Source organism: Pelodiscus sinensis, chromosome 2, assembly GCF_052426305.1.
Source record: "Pelodiscus sinensis isolate ZL-2025 chromosome 2, ASM5242630v1, whole genome shotgun sequence".
Taxonomy (NCBI): domain Eukaryota; kingdom Metazoa; phylum Chordata; order Testudines; family Trionychidae; genus Pelodiscus; species Pelodiscus sinensis.
The window spans coordinates 87,752,904-87,768,749 of record NC_143053.1 but is presented as its reverse complement, the minus strand read 5'-3'; the positions used below and the strand labels follow the sequence as shown (position 1 = coordinate 87,768,749).

The 15,846-nt window shown below is 45.3% G+C and overlaps 1 long non-coding RNA gene across 3 annotated transcripts; it reads left to right on the top strand.

Moving 5' to 3' along the window:
* Window positions 1–1,389: 1,389 nt before the first annotated feature.
* Window positions 1,390–14,845, top strand: LOC112544858 (uncharacterized). 3 transcript variants are annotated; one of them, XR_003088187.3, is made up of 6 exons: window positions 1,390–1,461; window positions 2,392–2,440; window positions 3,365–3,417; window positions 12,499–12,601; window positions 13,486–13,515; window positions 14,620–14,845. It is a non-coding gene; the product is annotated as an uncharacterized LOC112544858 (long non-coding RNA). The 3 variants fall into 3 exon arrangements; XR_003088186.3 differs by lacking the exon at window positions 14,620–14,845 and having other exon boundaries at window positions 13,486–13,572; XR_003088189.3 differs by lacking the exon at window positions 14,620–14,845 and having other exon boundaries at window positions 1,406–1,487; window positions 13,486–13,573.
* The last annotated feature ends 1,001 nt before the right edge of the window (window positions 14,846–15,846 follow it).

The window sequence follows — 15,846 nt, the reverse complement described above, 5'->3', positions numbered from 1 at the left end:
AGTAACACATAACCCCACTGTGAGAGTTAAGTCATCTGAATGTGTTCGATTTTAGTTATCCACACTGGGACCCAAACATGCACATACTAACACAGCACCCAAGAACCTAGCAACACTAATTATGAATATCGACTCCTGCTGCACTGGCCTTTGCTTGTGTACATTCCTGCACCCTGTGATGGGAATGTCTTTTAATTTGATAGTATATACTTCAATTAAAAACAGTGACTTGAGGTTTTGGGGCACATAATTAGCCCAGCTCAGCAAAGTGTGATCCCATGAAGGTCATAAAATACATGCAAGTACTCAGGCTAATCACAAGCATGTACACATAGATCACTATCAACCAGCCCTCAATTATCCACTGAGTGTTATTTTGTGCCTCTCCATTTTATTTTTAGAAACTGCTCCCTTCATTAGCTAACACACAAATTCTGCATTCATTTTGCAATGGCCTTTGTACTAAGAAGAGGGAGTATAAAGTCAAAAGGAGGGCCTTGGAAAATATGTATAAGGTCTTTGTTGCCACGAAATGATATTATGCTGAAAACTTACCTGAATGACTTGTCAGGGGAAAAAAGAGGCTACATCATTTTAGTTTGAAAAAAAAATGACTATTCCTGTTGTTTAATTAAGTAATATTGAGTGAAGCCCTGAGGACTTTACCTTGAGGAAATCTCTCATTGACTTCTGTGGGAGTTTTCCTGGAGTAAGGACTCCAGAATCCAGAAAGAGATTCTATTAAAAGGGAAGTTTCCTGAATGTCTTCAGTCTCTCAGGGTATGTCTATACTACCCTCCTTATTCGAACTAGGAGGGTAATGTAGGCATACCGCACTTGCAAATGAAGCCCGGGATTTGAATTTCCCGGGCTTCATTTTCATGAAGCCAGCCGGCGCCATTTTTAAATGCCGGCAGTTCGAACCCCGTGCCGCGCGGCTACACGCGGCACAGAGTAGCTAGTTCGGATTAGCTAGTTCGTGGAATGAGGAGTACAGCTAGTTCAGATTAGGAAGCCTAATCCGAACTAGCTTCTCCGTGCCGCGTGTAGCCGCGCGGCACGGGGTTCGAACTGCGGGCATTTAAAAATGGCGCCGGCCGGCTTCATGCAAATGAAGCCCGGGAAATTCAAATCCCGGGCTTCATTTGCAAGTGCGGTATGCCTACATTACCCTCCTGGTTCGAATTAGGAGGGTAGTGTAGACATACCCTCAAAGATTCAATAACCCAGCAGGCCATGGCAGAAGCTAATGAATAGCATTTTCCTCCTACCTTGTTAACACATAAAAGCTATTAAGCCAAAGTTATTGCCACGTAGCATTTGTTCCTTTTTCCTTCTGTTTTATTTGGAATGCTAGCGATGTCACCAGCGTTGAAACAATGAGGAGAACCTACACTCAAGTCCTGAAGGCTCTTCTCATTTCTTACTCCTGCAACGCGCCCGTTGACACCAACAGACACAGTAAGAACAGAGAAAGCACTTCAGGGGTTAGTCCTAAAAGAATCTAACCCATAAATCCTTGTGTAAATGATAGCTCAGAGCTTCAGGTTAAAATTCCTACCCAGAGTAGTAGAGAGAGACCAAAAGTTACCACCATGTGATGGCTATTCAGTTCTCTGTACAGTGAGTTTGGTGATCTCAGGCCAGTTGCCAGTGAGCCTCTGTCTACATCACAAGTACGAATGGCACCGTTGTCAGTATTCACAGCACAGAGCCGCTCCTTGGAGTTAATAGCAAAATTACCATAAGATCAACTGTGGCTTTGACACCAGTCTTGAATAAGGCCCAGCTTGTGTGCAGCCCCAAAGTACACTAAGAGAATCACAGTCTGGTCCCCCTCCCTTGCTCCTGTATTTGGCCCAGATCCTTCCCCTGCCACCATGGGCGGCCGGTATGCTAGGTGGGGGAAGGTGGGGTTGACTACAGAGATTCCCTCCAGGGAAGGCACTTTGGGATGGAAGGTGGGGGGGGGGTGATATAACAGGGGTAGCCTGAACTATTGCTGCTCATTCCATGCTTTGTGGATCAAGAGAATTTCAGGTCTGGATCCTCAAAGGATTTAGGTGCCTAACTCCCATTGATCTGGGCATCAGCCCCTTGGCCAGTCAACTCTAGCATTCTTCGTGGACATTAAATTCACACACAACCAGTAAAAGAGAGAGATTTTGCACAATATTGTACAAAATTTTGTAACAGACCTGGGAAAACATACACATTCTGGGACCAGCTCTGACTCTGATGTGTTTTTATAGCACCTATTCGCTTTCCTGGGAGCCCTGTACATGTATGATGGGGCTGGATTAAGCTCCCTGGGCACATGCTACGTAGATAATCACCATCGTAAAGAAAGCCCCTAATATTAATGCCCTCTCTTTTATCTTCATACAACAGATGGTGGTAAGCTGAAGATCTGCATTCATGAAAGAACTAAAATCACAAGGTAACTTGCTTCCAGCCACACATTGAAACAAAATGTAATGCTAGAGAAAATGGTCAAAATGAGAAAAACACATTTGCCAAACAAGCTTGACTGAAATTCTTATCTTTTAGTGTGACAATGTATCTCCCAATTAACAAGCTGTAGCTCTAAATTCTGCCTTCAGTAACATGTAAATCTGGAGGAGCTCCGCTGAGTCGCTGAAATCTGGAGTCACTTCACTGAGCCATTTGAGTGCTGGCAGGGTATGAAACTGGTGTTAGGAAGATCAGAGTCTGACTCATACACCACTTTGACACTGGTGTAACAACACTGACTCATTGAAGTCGTGTTGGATTCATTGGCATTATTTCAGAGTTACTCATGTAACTGAGGTCAGGATCAGGCATTTTATTATACTACCTCCTTGGAGTGAACAGACACCAGGTGACTGGTATGATCTCTTTTGTATTTCATGTGAGGAAAGCCAAAAATCTTTAAAAAAAAAAAAACCAAAAAACCCTCCACTGCTAGCTAGTATGTCTGAAAGAATCCTGCAGTTGTGCCTTATCTTTTCATAACTGCAAGCCAGCACATTTAAAATTTAATTATTTAGAGAGGAGGGAGGGGAAAAGATGCCTTTTGAAGAAAGTCCCACAAGTTTCCAAACACTTCAATATTTCATCATGGCAATCAGCCAGCTGCCAAACAAAATGCTGGTTTCCAGCAGGGATCTGACAGGTGGCCTTTTCAGAATTTACACACTAAAGTGAGAGCTGATGCTCTGTTGCTTATTTTTCTGCCTTTTAAGTTATCCTTTATTGGAACCAGACTGAACCCTTCTTTCCATGTAACAAAAGATAAGATCTCCCCTTGAACGTTTTGGGATTTCAGATGTGCTTTTCTTTTATCCATATTTATGTGGTGGATCATAATTCACACTTTCAGATGAAGAGATATTGCACGGGAGACAGAGAGAGAAAGAGAGAGACTAACTAAAGGTGAGCAATATAAAGCAACAGTAATAACACAGAGTCAGACTGAACACACATTCAGGACAGGAAACAATCCCACAAGGAGTTTCCTCTTCATTTTTCTGCTGCGAGGGGAATCTGTCCCTGCAGAGGAAAGCAAAGGTCTGGTCCACAAATTGTGGCTTCCCCCTAGTGTAGCTCCATTGAAACTCTATTACCTGGGATTTCCCAACCTGTCTCGTCTCTGGGGCCCACGAGGTGGGAGGCCTTTACCATGGAGGGTCCTTGTTGTAGGAGGACCAAATACAGTTTCTGGCTGTATTAAACTACCTTTATCTGTACTGGATACAGGTTTCTCTCCTCACTTCTCTTGCCCCCTCCATGTGTGATCCACCAGACCCATAGACTGCTCTCTGCAACATCTAGGAGAAAAGGCAGGAAAAGTTGGAAGCTCTTCTATGGATGCAGCTGACCCCCATCTGGTTAGATTGAGGCCCTTATTAGCTAGGTCTCATTTATGCACAGGTGCAACTCTCCCAACGGTTCTACACAGGTGTAACTCCCTGGAAATTAGTGAGTTACTGCTGTTTTGCAACAGGTATAAATGAGAAGTGAGTCAAACCCACTAATTACATGTAACCAAGGACAAGAAAACTTTACTCAAGTTGCCAGATTCGGGTCCCAGTTTACAGCAATGTTGCAAATTGGACTAACGTCACTGAAGGCGATGGAGTTGCTCAGGAGGAGATGCCCCAGGTTAATGATATCAGTATGTAGCACCAGGTAATCAGTTTTTATATATATCTTGCCTCTACAGGCTCTGATTACAAAAACTTCCCCAGAGTCTCAGATTCACTGACTTTAGGTGGTAGCTGCCGCCATCAAATGATTTTATCCCTAAAACCAGGGACAAACACTTGAATTCTCCAGCAAAGTTACCCCCAAGTTCTTTTGCCTCAAAAGAGCTTGAAAAAAGAAATGCAGACATACACAGACAGGCAGATCTCCTGTACTTTCCAGGACACAAGAATCAAATCACCACCTTAAAAAAGTGACTTTTATTGCAAACCAAAAGATATACTTGATAAAGCATACTTGATTGTTAGACGTTACAGAGCAACTAAGGAAAACAAATTAAAACACAGAGAAAATGTCTGGGAACAATTCTTAGATGGTAAATGGGGAGGGAAGGCATAGATTCACACAGAGCAGTTCAAACCAAACCACAAAATAAAGAAATATACCCTGATCACAACTAGATTCACTTTTCTCTCTTTATTTACTCATAATATTCTCTTTATTCAGTCTACTTCCATGCCCCGAATTCCTTGTAAGCATGGTAGTCCTGCTTGGGTTTGAATCATTCCGTGTCTTTCAACTCCTGGTTTAACTCTTCCACACAAAGCAAGCAGGCAAAGTATCTATATCCAATTCAAATTTCAGCACTGTCTTCCAATTGGTTCTCCTGGCCCCCTGCCAACACCCTTGCTAGCTACAGGTGTGTCTACACTACCACCCTAGTTCGAACTAGGGTGGTAATGTAGGCAACCGGAGTTGCAAATGAAGCCCGGGATTTGAATTTCCTGGGCTTCATTTGCATATTGCCAGGTGCCGCCATTTTTAAATGTCCGCTAGTGCGGACTCCGTGTCCCGCGGCTACACGCGGCACGGACTAGGTAGTTCGGATTAGGCTTCCTATTCCGAACTACCTAGTCTGTGCCGCGTGTAGCCGCGGGACACGGAGTCCGCACCAGCGGACATTTAAAAATGGCGGCACCTGGCAATATGCAAATGAAGCCCGGGAAATTCAAATCCCGGGCTTCATTTGCAACTCCAGTTGCCTACTTTACCACCCTAGTTCGAACTAGGGTGGTAGTGTAGACATACCCTACCTGAGTTTAATCCCTTAGGGTACGTCTACACTACAGCGCTAGTTCGAACTAACTTAGTTCGAATTAGTTAATTCGAACTAAGCTAGTTCGAACTAACGCATCTAGAACTAAAAACTAGTTCGAATTAGCGTTTTGCTAGTTCGAACTAGCAAGTCCACATTGAGTGGACTCTGAACAGGGCTTAAGGATGGCTGGAAGCAGTGCCGGCAGGGCATCAGAGGAGGACTTAGAGCATGGAGATGCTGTCTCAGGCTAGCCGAGGGCTGCGCTTAAAGGGTCCCGACCCCCACCCCGGACACACAGTTCTAAGGGGTGCCCCGCTTGCAAAGAAGTTCTGGCTTGGAGTGCCCTGAGTGCCCACACTGGGCACATCACACCACTCGGCCATCAGCCTGGCTGCACTGCCGCAGGCTGCCATCTGGGGAGAGGGAGTAATTGGGGGGCTGCAGGAGAGCTTGCACCCCCAGAAGCCCGCAGAGCCAGCCCAGTCCTCCCCATCGGGGGCTCGTACCCCATTCCTCCCTCACCTCCTTCCACTTACCCTTCCCTAGCCCCCCTTCTTATTGATGTACAAAATAAAGATAACGTTTCTTCCAACATTGACTCTGTCTTTATTGAACAAAACTGGGGGGAGACTGGGAAAAGGAGGTGGGAGAGGGGAAGAGAAAGGCTGGGAGAGGGGAGGGCAACTAACATGATCAGGGGTTGGGAACAGGTCCCAGATGAAGAAAGGCTACAGAGACTGGGACTGTTCAGCTTAGAAAAGAGGAGACGGAGGGGGGACAGGATAGAGGTCTCTAAAAGCAGGGGTTGGGTGCATTCAGAAAAGTTCTTCCTGAGTTCCCATAAAGAAGGACTAGAGGACACCAAAGGAAAGGAATGGGTAGCAGGCTTCAAACTAGTAAGAGAAAGTTGTTCTTCTTCACAAAGCAAATAGTTAACCTGCGGAACTCCTTGCTGCAGGAGGCTGTGAAGGCTAGAACTTGAACAGAGTTTAAAGGGAAGTGAGATCAAGTCATGGAGGTTGGGTCCATGGAGTGGTCTTAGCCAGAGGGTAGGAGTGGTGTCCCTGCCCAAAGTTTGTGGAAGGCTGGAGAGGGATGGCACGAGACAAATGGCTTGGTCACTGTCTTCGGTCCATCCCCTCCAGGGTCCCTAGGGTTGGCCGCTGTCGGCAGACAGGCTACTGGGCTAGATGGACCTTTGGTCTGACCCAGGACGGCCATTGTAAGCTCAGGGCTCAGGGTCGGGGGTCTCAGTGGACCCCCTTGATTTTCATGCACACCTGCTCCTGGGTGGCCAGGCTGGCAGCTCTCCTGCCCTAGACGGCCGCTTTCCTGTGCCTAGTGCGGAGATCGTGGACAAGGTCCACGATGTCCGCACTAGCCCAGGAAGGTGCCCGCCTCTTGCGGTCCAGGGCAAACTCCCGGGAGCCACCAGCCTGGTCCCGGGAAGAGGGGGTGGGCTGGGGGACATCGGGTGGGTGGCTCTGTGCTGTGCCAGGTGCAGGGTCTGCTGGCTGGGTGCTGGCAGGCTTGCACCTGGCACGGGCACCGTAGCCAGCCCGTGCCCCTTTAAGGGCTCCGGGGCCGGGAGGGGGACATAGAGTTTCCCTGGTGTTGGCCAGAGTGGCCACCAGGGAAACCTGGGGAGGGCTAGCCTCCCACTAGTTCGAATTAAGGGGCTACACATCCCTTAATTCGAACTAGCTAGTTCGAACTAGACTTAATCCTCGTAAAATGAGGTTTACCTAGTTCGAACTAAGCGCTCCGCTAGTTCGATTCAAATTCGAACTAGCGGAGCGCTAGTGTAGCGCCTATTAAAGTTAGTTCGAACTAACTTTGTAGTGTAGACATACCCTTAGTTACTGGGTGCTGGCCAACATTCCTCCTATCTATTAACAGTCACACTTAGTGGTATTCTTCCAGAAGTGCATCAAGCAACACAACTAACATTGTCATATGGTGTTTGTCCAGTCAGAGGAGAACTATGTGCAGTGAAATGTCTTGTTTTATAAATGTAGGCATAGACAAGGGACATTTCTGCAACCTTGCCTTGCACTTGGAATGAAAGGTGGTGAGGTCTGAGATGGTCCTTAGTCCAGGGTGGGGGCGGGGACAAGTTCATTCCACAGTCTTGAACTGGCCTATGAGAAAGTTCTGTTTCCTGCCCAGATGAGTTTCATCCTCTTTTACAGAGTGTTCCATTGTTTCCGAGGAGCAAAGTTTTTTTGGCCACAGTCTACATCCCTACTTTTCTCTGCTGACATTTTGAGCCAAGAGCATATTACAAATTAAGGCTCATGCTCTGATATGGAGGTAAAATATTATCTTTGTGAAATCTGGGCTACGCATTGTCCTTGCAGATATTGTCCTTAATCTCTTAAGGAAGCTCCTGCAGCAGGCTAGAATTATTTAGAGCAGCAGATCTAAAGAGAAACAACCTGACAGCCAGTCAGGAGACTTGGCAAATTAGGGCCCCTTGATAGTGCCAGGGTGATATAAAGGAACTTTAGTATGAATGAGAATCAGGTCCAATGTCTTTTTGTGTAGTTAAGTCAATGTCGAATATGAATTTAGTAAACCTGCTGTGATACACATTTACTTTATTGCTATATGCTCTGTATGTAGAACTACTCTGGGAATGATTTTCCAACCAGTTATGCACCCACCTTCTAATAGCTCCATCTAGGTTGTATTTCCCTAGTTTGTTTATGAGAAGGTCATAGGAGATATCATTAAAACCTCACTAAAGCACAGATGCTGAAACTAGGTGCACAGGAGGTGTTGCTGTGCCTCCCTGGCTTGAAATGATTTCCATTACAAGCAGGGTTTACAGTTTGGTTCAGTGACTCTTAGCACTCCCACTATACCAGGGGTGTCCAAACTTTTTTCAAAGAGGGCCAGATTTGAAGAAGTGAACATGCGTGAGGGCCATCCCCGCACTCTCAGCCCCAAGGCGGAGGGCCCGCAGGGTCGGAGGCGGGCGGAGAGCGCAGGGTACGTCGGCCTCACGGCGGCCTCGGGGGCAGGGCGAACCCGCAGCTGAGCGGGGGAGCGGGGCTGCGGACGTGCCCTACAGGGCAGGCTCTAGGACCGCGGAGGCCATGGGCGGCGGCGGCGGCGGCAGCGGTGGCAGCGGCGCGGCCGGAAGCGGCGCGCTGGGTGCGCCAGTTCAAAAGAGCGCCGGGGAGCCAGGAGAGGGGGAGGAAGCAGGGGCCATATTAAATCGGAACACGGGCCGCAATTGGCCCGCGGGCCGGACTTTGGACATGCCTGCACTATACAGATTCTTCCAGCCCGCCTCCTTCCCCCCCACTAAAGTCAAGCTAGGCTGCATTTACTTTTTCCCCTTATCCACAAGACTGGTGACTCTGTCAAAGAAAGCAATGGGGTTGGCTTGAAACAATTTTGGTTTTGAAAAATTCATGCTGACCTTATCACCTTATTATCTTTTAGGTGTTTGCAAATTGATTGCTTAATTATTTGCTCCATTATATTTCTGGGGACTGTTCTGTAATTCCCATGGCTGTTCTGTAATTCCCTGGGTTGCTCTTATTTTACTTTTTATAAATGGGCTCTTCCATTTGCCCATTTCTAGTCTTCTGGAATGTCTTCCATCTTCCAGGACTTTTTGAAAATAAACACTAAAGGCTCAGATACCTCCTCAGTTCTCAGTCCCTTGAGTATTCTAGGTTGTATTTTAATCAGGCCTTGGTGACTTTAATATATATAAAATGTTAATGACATCACTAAGCAAATGTGCAAAAATACATCAACACGATACACAATTGCACACTGACCTACCCCCAGCTAAAGTGTTCAGCAAGACCCTCAAATCTTTAGCCCTGCCAGGACTTCAGCCTTCTCTGGCTCACCACTAAAGGAAGAGTCTGCACTGATAGATTGACAGATAGGCATTAATCACACATTCAGTGCTTTTTTCAAATCTAATGCTCTCTATACTCCATGCTCTCTATGCAGAGATTCAGAAAAATAAAACAAATAGGAACCTAGTTGATGTTACTGTTTTCAGGAATCAGACCTCAAAGAAAAATCAGAACTGGGTCAGAGCATTAACAAATTTCTTAATAAAATTCCCGGGTTGAGAGGTCCAGGCGAATCAGATTAGGACTGTGCACTCTGAAATGTGTATCTGTTCATGAGTTGTTTGAAAGAGTATTCTATGAAATAAAAAACACTTACCCGGTCTATCAAGGGGAGGTTCACAAGCCAATGAAAGCTCAAGCTGGGCTCTCTCTGATTGCCTGGCTTACGCTCTTCTCTGCATCGATGTGTCAGTCTGAGCCAAGGAAAGCCAAGCCAGGGAGAATATTCTGGTGTTACTTCCTGGAGGTCACAGTGACCTCATCTGTTAGTGATGTATTTTCTTTTTCGTGTTCCATGTATTCAGTCAGCTTCATTGGCCTGACTTATATGTTTGGCTTGCTTTGCTAAGGCTTGGCTGTTTCTTCACACTGTTTGGCTTGCCCAGGCCTAGTAGCACTCGATTTATAAAAAAGGCTTTATTTTCCTAATTGGACAATTGTAAGTTGGAATCCATTGACGAAGGTTTGTTGTTACTATTTCTCCCTGTGTAGAAGCTTTATATATTTATCAATTGGTTCAGCCAGCTTGATGCTTTTGTAAAGCTGAACATGCAGCAGGAGCTGATCTAGGACTTTGCTTGGGACTGAGCAGGATGGAGCTGACTAATGCCATCATGACACCTAATTTAATCCCTTCTCAAAGGGTGCTCCTTCAATTGCCAACACCGCACAGCAACAGGCACATTTTCTGATAGGTTCTTGGCAGGTTTCACCCCACCCTTTTATGGTGGGGTGAAACCTGCCATGAACCTACCAGAAAATGTGCCTGTTGCTGTGCAGTGTTGGCAATTGAAGGAGCACCCTTTGAGAAGGGATTAAATTAGGTGGACAAATTTAATCCAGGGGTGGACAAATACCAGCCCGTGACCCAGATTCGGTTCCCCAGAATAAGCCCCTGACAGGCCTCTGCCACTATATTTACCTGCACCTCCACAGGTGTGGGCAATTGCAGCTCCTGTTGGCTGTCAGTCTTCCTGGCCAATGGGAATTATGGGAAGGGGTGTCCCATTCCATGCCACTTTCTGCAGCTCACATTGGCCAGGAACGGCAATATGCAGCCAACAGGAACTGCAGTCATAGACTCATAGAACACTAGAACTGGAAGTGACCTCAAGTGATCATCAAGCCAAGTCTCCTGCCCTCACAGCAGGACCAAGCACCCGTACAGTGCAGCTATGCAGGTAAATATAGTGGTGGTGGCCCACTAGAGGCTAAACCTACTGGACAACTGCCATTTTATTGTCCAATCTTGTATCACACGTTACTAGTTGAGCCATTTCTCCATGCAACAGCTCATGCTCTGCTGCCTTGTCTCCACCTGAGAACACAAACAACCACGTTCATCTGAAACAATGGACCTGGATGCCCCATGGATCAAATTGTGAAAAGGAACATGTACAGCAGACACACTGTCCCCTCTCTAGCCAATCCGGTCACCCCTCCTCTTCAGAAAGCCCAAGTGCTTAACTGTCACAGCCCAACTACTGTCCGTACATCTGGGACTAGCAGTTCCTTCTCAAGCTGAGTATCCCTGACTTCCCTCTCGCCACTGTTTTATGCAGTCTCCAGAGGCCCTGATCAGAATTTGAGCCCTAGCATGCCGGGCATTGTACAATCCCAGAGGCAGACCATACACCTGCCCTAATGAGTTTGAAATCTAAACATTCCTGTTTCTTATTTCCATCTTTTTCTTTTCCTTTCTCCAAATTTCCTGTCTCTGCACTTTCTTCTTCTTCTCATGTCTCTGTATGTATCCTTCCCCAAGCCAGACTGCCACTTCTGATTCTTTCACTCCCTTCCCCTTCACCTCCCCTGTCATTTCACTGCCTGTCTCCTAACAAGAGCCCAGACCTTTAACCAGCCCTGGATAATGTAGAAGAAAAAAAGGTATCTTTGGAAATTTCCAAACTCTGCAGGCAGCAAGGATGAGGCCACTGGCACATGACTTTACAGCCTGTTCCCAGAAGTAGCCATTTGCACTCAGTAGCAAGTCCAGATGAAATACTAGTGTGAATTACTGATCAGGTAAGGAAACAAACCCTCTTTTGGCTCGAATCACATAATACAGTGGAAAGTGCTTCAAAGAGTCAGTCATTTTCAAAGATTTCTGTTTTCCTCTGATCCCAACCTGAAAGCTTTCTAAAAAAAGCCACAGCAGCAGAGAGAGTCACTTTCCAACCCTAAATGTTTATTTCAGGGTTTCATCAGGACTCTTTCAGTGCAAAAGTGCACATTAGGCTAAAGTTCTGCTTGCAACTATGCTCATCCAGATTCAGGACAGAATGGATATAACAGAGATCTTTCCCAGACCTGAAGAAGAACTCTGTATAGCTCAAATGCTTGACTCACCAAAAGTTGGTCCTATAAAAGATATGACCTCACCCGCCTTGTCTCTAACTGAGACACAAATTTTACCCAACACAGGCGTCTCAACCCCAAATGAGTGTGTGCTTCTTAAACCAGTGATTTACTAGATTAGCATGTACAGGGTTCCCTATTAGATTCTGAAGTTATTATTGTTCACAGACATTTAATTGCAGACAGTTTTCTGCCAGGGTGGAATTATAGTACAGCAGCACATTGTGAACACTATCTCTGTAATGCCAACAGGTTGGTTTGTTTTGAAATGAAAGCTCAGATGTGGTGCAAGGCATAATAAAACACAAAATCTTGGCAAATGCTGGAGGCCAGATCATGAGAGGCCCATGCTGGGTCAGACAGGAAACCTCTCCCCTTCCTTACACAACTAGGCAAGGGCCTTCCACAATAGCAGATCTGGTATCCCTGTGGCACTGGACGTGCAGGGGCAGCTCATTGCTGCTCTCCCCAAAAGGAACAGTACATTGAGAAGGGGGAGGAGAAGGGGAGGCCTAACTCACAGGCTATCCTTGCTTGTTCTAGGTCACTGTGGCTCTGTACTACCCACCTGCTCCAGGCTTGGCATAAAAGTCTGAATCTACCTGGTCCTTAACTCTCATAATCACTTTCCATTTTATTATATGATTCCAAAGGAAGTTTTTCTTCCAACCTGATATAAATCCTGCAGCACTGATTTTTAATCAGTGGGGGAGTCAGTGGATGTAGGTTTGTTTATTATGTGTCTTACAGTCGTACTTAGAGGCCCGCATCCAAGCATGGAGCACTGTTGTACCAAACACTGTACATGGAGCTGGAAGCAGTACCCTGCCCAAAGAGCTTAGAATCTAAACAGGTAAGAGCCAGCAGGGAACCAGAAGTGAAGTGACACTCCGACAGCAAGTTAGTAGCAATCCCAGGAATAGAGTCATAGGGTACGTCTAGACTACAGGCTTCTGTTGACAGAAGTTTTGTCGACAGATACTGTCGACAAAACTTCTGTCGACAAAGAGCGTCTAGACTACATTGAGTTCTGTCGACAAAGCAAGCTGCTTTGTCGACATGGTAGTGTAGACGCAAAGGAGAGTTTACATGCAATAACACCTTCTGTCGACAGAAGGCGTTATGCCTTGTAAAATGAGGTTTACCAGCGTCGACAAAACTGCTGAGTTCTGTCAACGTTATGTCGACAGAACTCAGTGGAAGTGTGGACGCAGGTATAGTTTTGTCGACAAAAGTCCACTTTTGTGGACAAAACCCTGTAGTCTAGACACATCCAGAGATTCCAAATTCAGAAGGAGCCACTGGGATCAGCTAGCCTGATCTTTCATATAGCACAAGCCTAAGAACTTTCCCCCAAAATACTTCCTAGAGCAGTTCCTTTAGAAAATCATCCAGTCTTGATTTGACAATTGCCAACCATGACCTTTGGTAAATTGTTCCAGTGGTTACTCTCTCTCACTGTAAAAATTTACGCCTTCTTTCCAGTTTGAATTTGTCTACCTTCCACCTCCAGCCATGAGCTCTTGTTATACCTGTGTCTGCTTGACTGAAGAGCCCATCCATCAATATTTATTCCTATGTACTTCTAGAGTGTAATCAAGACATTCCTTGCCCTTTTCTTTGTTAAACTAAATAAATCTGTCGAGTCTTTCACCACAGGGCATGTTTACTAATCCTTTAATCTTTCTCTGATCTCTCTCCCATTTTTCAACTTCCTTCTTGCATCGTGAACACCAGAACAGGACACAGTATTCCAGCAATGGTCAGGTCAGTGCCAAATAAAGAAATCAAATAATTTCTCTACCCCTACTAGAGATTCCTCTTTTTATGCTCCCAAGTATAACATTGGCCATTTTGGCCACAGCCTCACACTGGGAACTCACGTCCAGCTGATAGCCCACTGCTTTCCAGGATAGAATCCAAGTAAACATGGCTTACATTCCTTGTTCCTAGATGTATACATTTACATTAAGCCATATTAAAACACGTGGTTTGCTTATGTCCAGTTTACCAAGTGACCTAAGTCAGGGCCGGCCCGAGCCCTTTTGGCACCCTGGGCGCATGGAGCATGCACAGGCTGGCCACGGCCGCTGGCACGCATCCTGGTGCCCGCCCCCCGGGTCGCACGGTGCATGTGCTGCCCAGCCTGGTCCGGCCACCGCTGCTGGTGCGCACACCGGGCCATGCAGGGCCCCGCAGCTGTGGGGGGAAGGGCACTGCTGGCCGGTGCTGCGGGGCCGACGCCGCGGGAACCAGGCATGCGGCACCTGATGGCAGCTGTAAGGGACACCGCGTGCCCTTACAGCTGTCATCAGGCGCCCCCCATTGGTTGGTGCCCCGGGCAGCTGCCCGGCTTCCCCATGCCTCAGTCTGGGCCTGATCTAAGTAACCTGTACCCCCATCCAGAGCCCTAACCACTAGATCACATTGCCTTGTAATAAGACAGAAGAATTTGGTCAATCCTATTTATAATCTGCTTCCCTTTTCTTCCTCCCCCATTCGATTATCCTACTGGATATTTGAAGGAAGATATAGAATTGCAAGCAATAAAAATCAATGAAAAAATAAAAGGTATTTTTATCTGGTGGTTTATTCCTTCAAGAGTTGTAATTATAGTTGAGAGATACATAAAACGGTATGTAAGACAGAAAGGATTGATTTTATCAATTTTTATAAACTGGCTTCACCACAGTTGACAACCTTTGTGCTTACCACTGTCCTGGTCCTAAACTGTGTCATAATCAGAATGGTACTAACAAATCTCTGTTTGAAACCATCCAAGTATGTGTCATTTTGTACCACACAGCAATGTTGGAAGACAATTGCATAATAATGAAATAGCTGACTGAGAATGCACACATTTCTCTCCAGCCACAGGATACATTTGTGGCTTTGTATGCAGAAATGCTGCCCAGAAAAAGAAGGATCAAGCCAATTAACACTCCACAATCAAGGGTCAACAACTGAAAAAACAGATCCATGGTCAAGACCACCAGCATTTCTCTGATCATTGTTATCCTGTTGATGAATAGTGTACTGGGAGAAAGAGGACTCTCCAAATCAATTCCAAGTTTAAATAAAACATAAGGATCTTGCACACTTATGCCCAGTAATATTATGAACATGCAACATTTATTCAGAAACTTGCATGCTTCTTAATATACACTCTATATATACCCAACAGAACACCTTAATATGTATATTTCAGGAAATGAGACCTTCAAAAATAGCAGGCAAAGACATCTGCAGAAAGATTTGGCATGAGAAAGTTATAGGGAATCTAGCTGAAACTTTTAATGAAGAAACATTAATATCTTATGAGCAAACCCAGAAAAAAATACTGTCTGTACTTGCTCTGAATTCTAGAAAGGTCTACAACTTTGATTCTACAGAAAAAAAAGAGAGATTCATTAGGAAACCTGCATATCCCATAAGAAAACCAAACCCACTATGCAATTTTAACATATGCAAGATAACTTCATTGAAGTTGGAGTTTTTTTAACACTGGATTTTCTCCAAATCTTTTTAGTGTTTAATTCTTTAACATGAGTTACAAAAATAATCCATATACAGGAGCTGAACATCAGTTAAAATAAGAAGTAGAGAAATGGCAAAACCTTATAGCAAACAGACTCAGGGTCACCCTTGAGCAGTGTTTCTCAACCAATGGTACGAGTATCCTTAGGGATACTCGAGAGAAGACTGGGGGGTACTTCAACACAACAGAAATTTGGAAAAAACTGAATTTTGGTTTTAAGTTTTACAGCGCTTTATTATTTTTGTCCTTTTTACACCCAAAACTGTCATCGCCCACTCAGCTATGATTAAGTTGTTTAAACAAATGTATTACAATGGTAGAAAAAAAATTGTGTGTCTGAAAACGGTAGGAGCTGGGGATACTTTTTTTTTTTTTTTTGAGAAGGGGATACTTTATAAATAAAATAAAATAAAAGGTTGAGAAACGCTGACCCAGAGGGCTATACTAAAACTTCTATACTCTAAAAATCAAATTTAAACTTCCATGAACTGCTGCAAAATATTCTGTGGGCTGCTGATAACCACTGGCATGATCAAGAAAAAAGAGGAATGCAGACATAG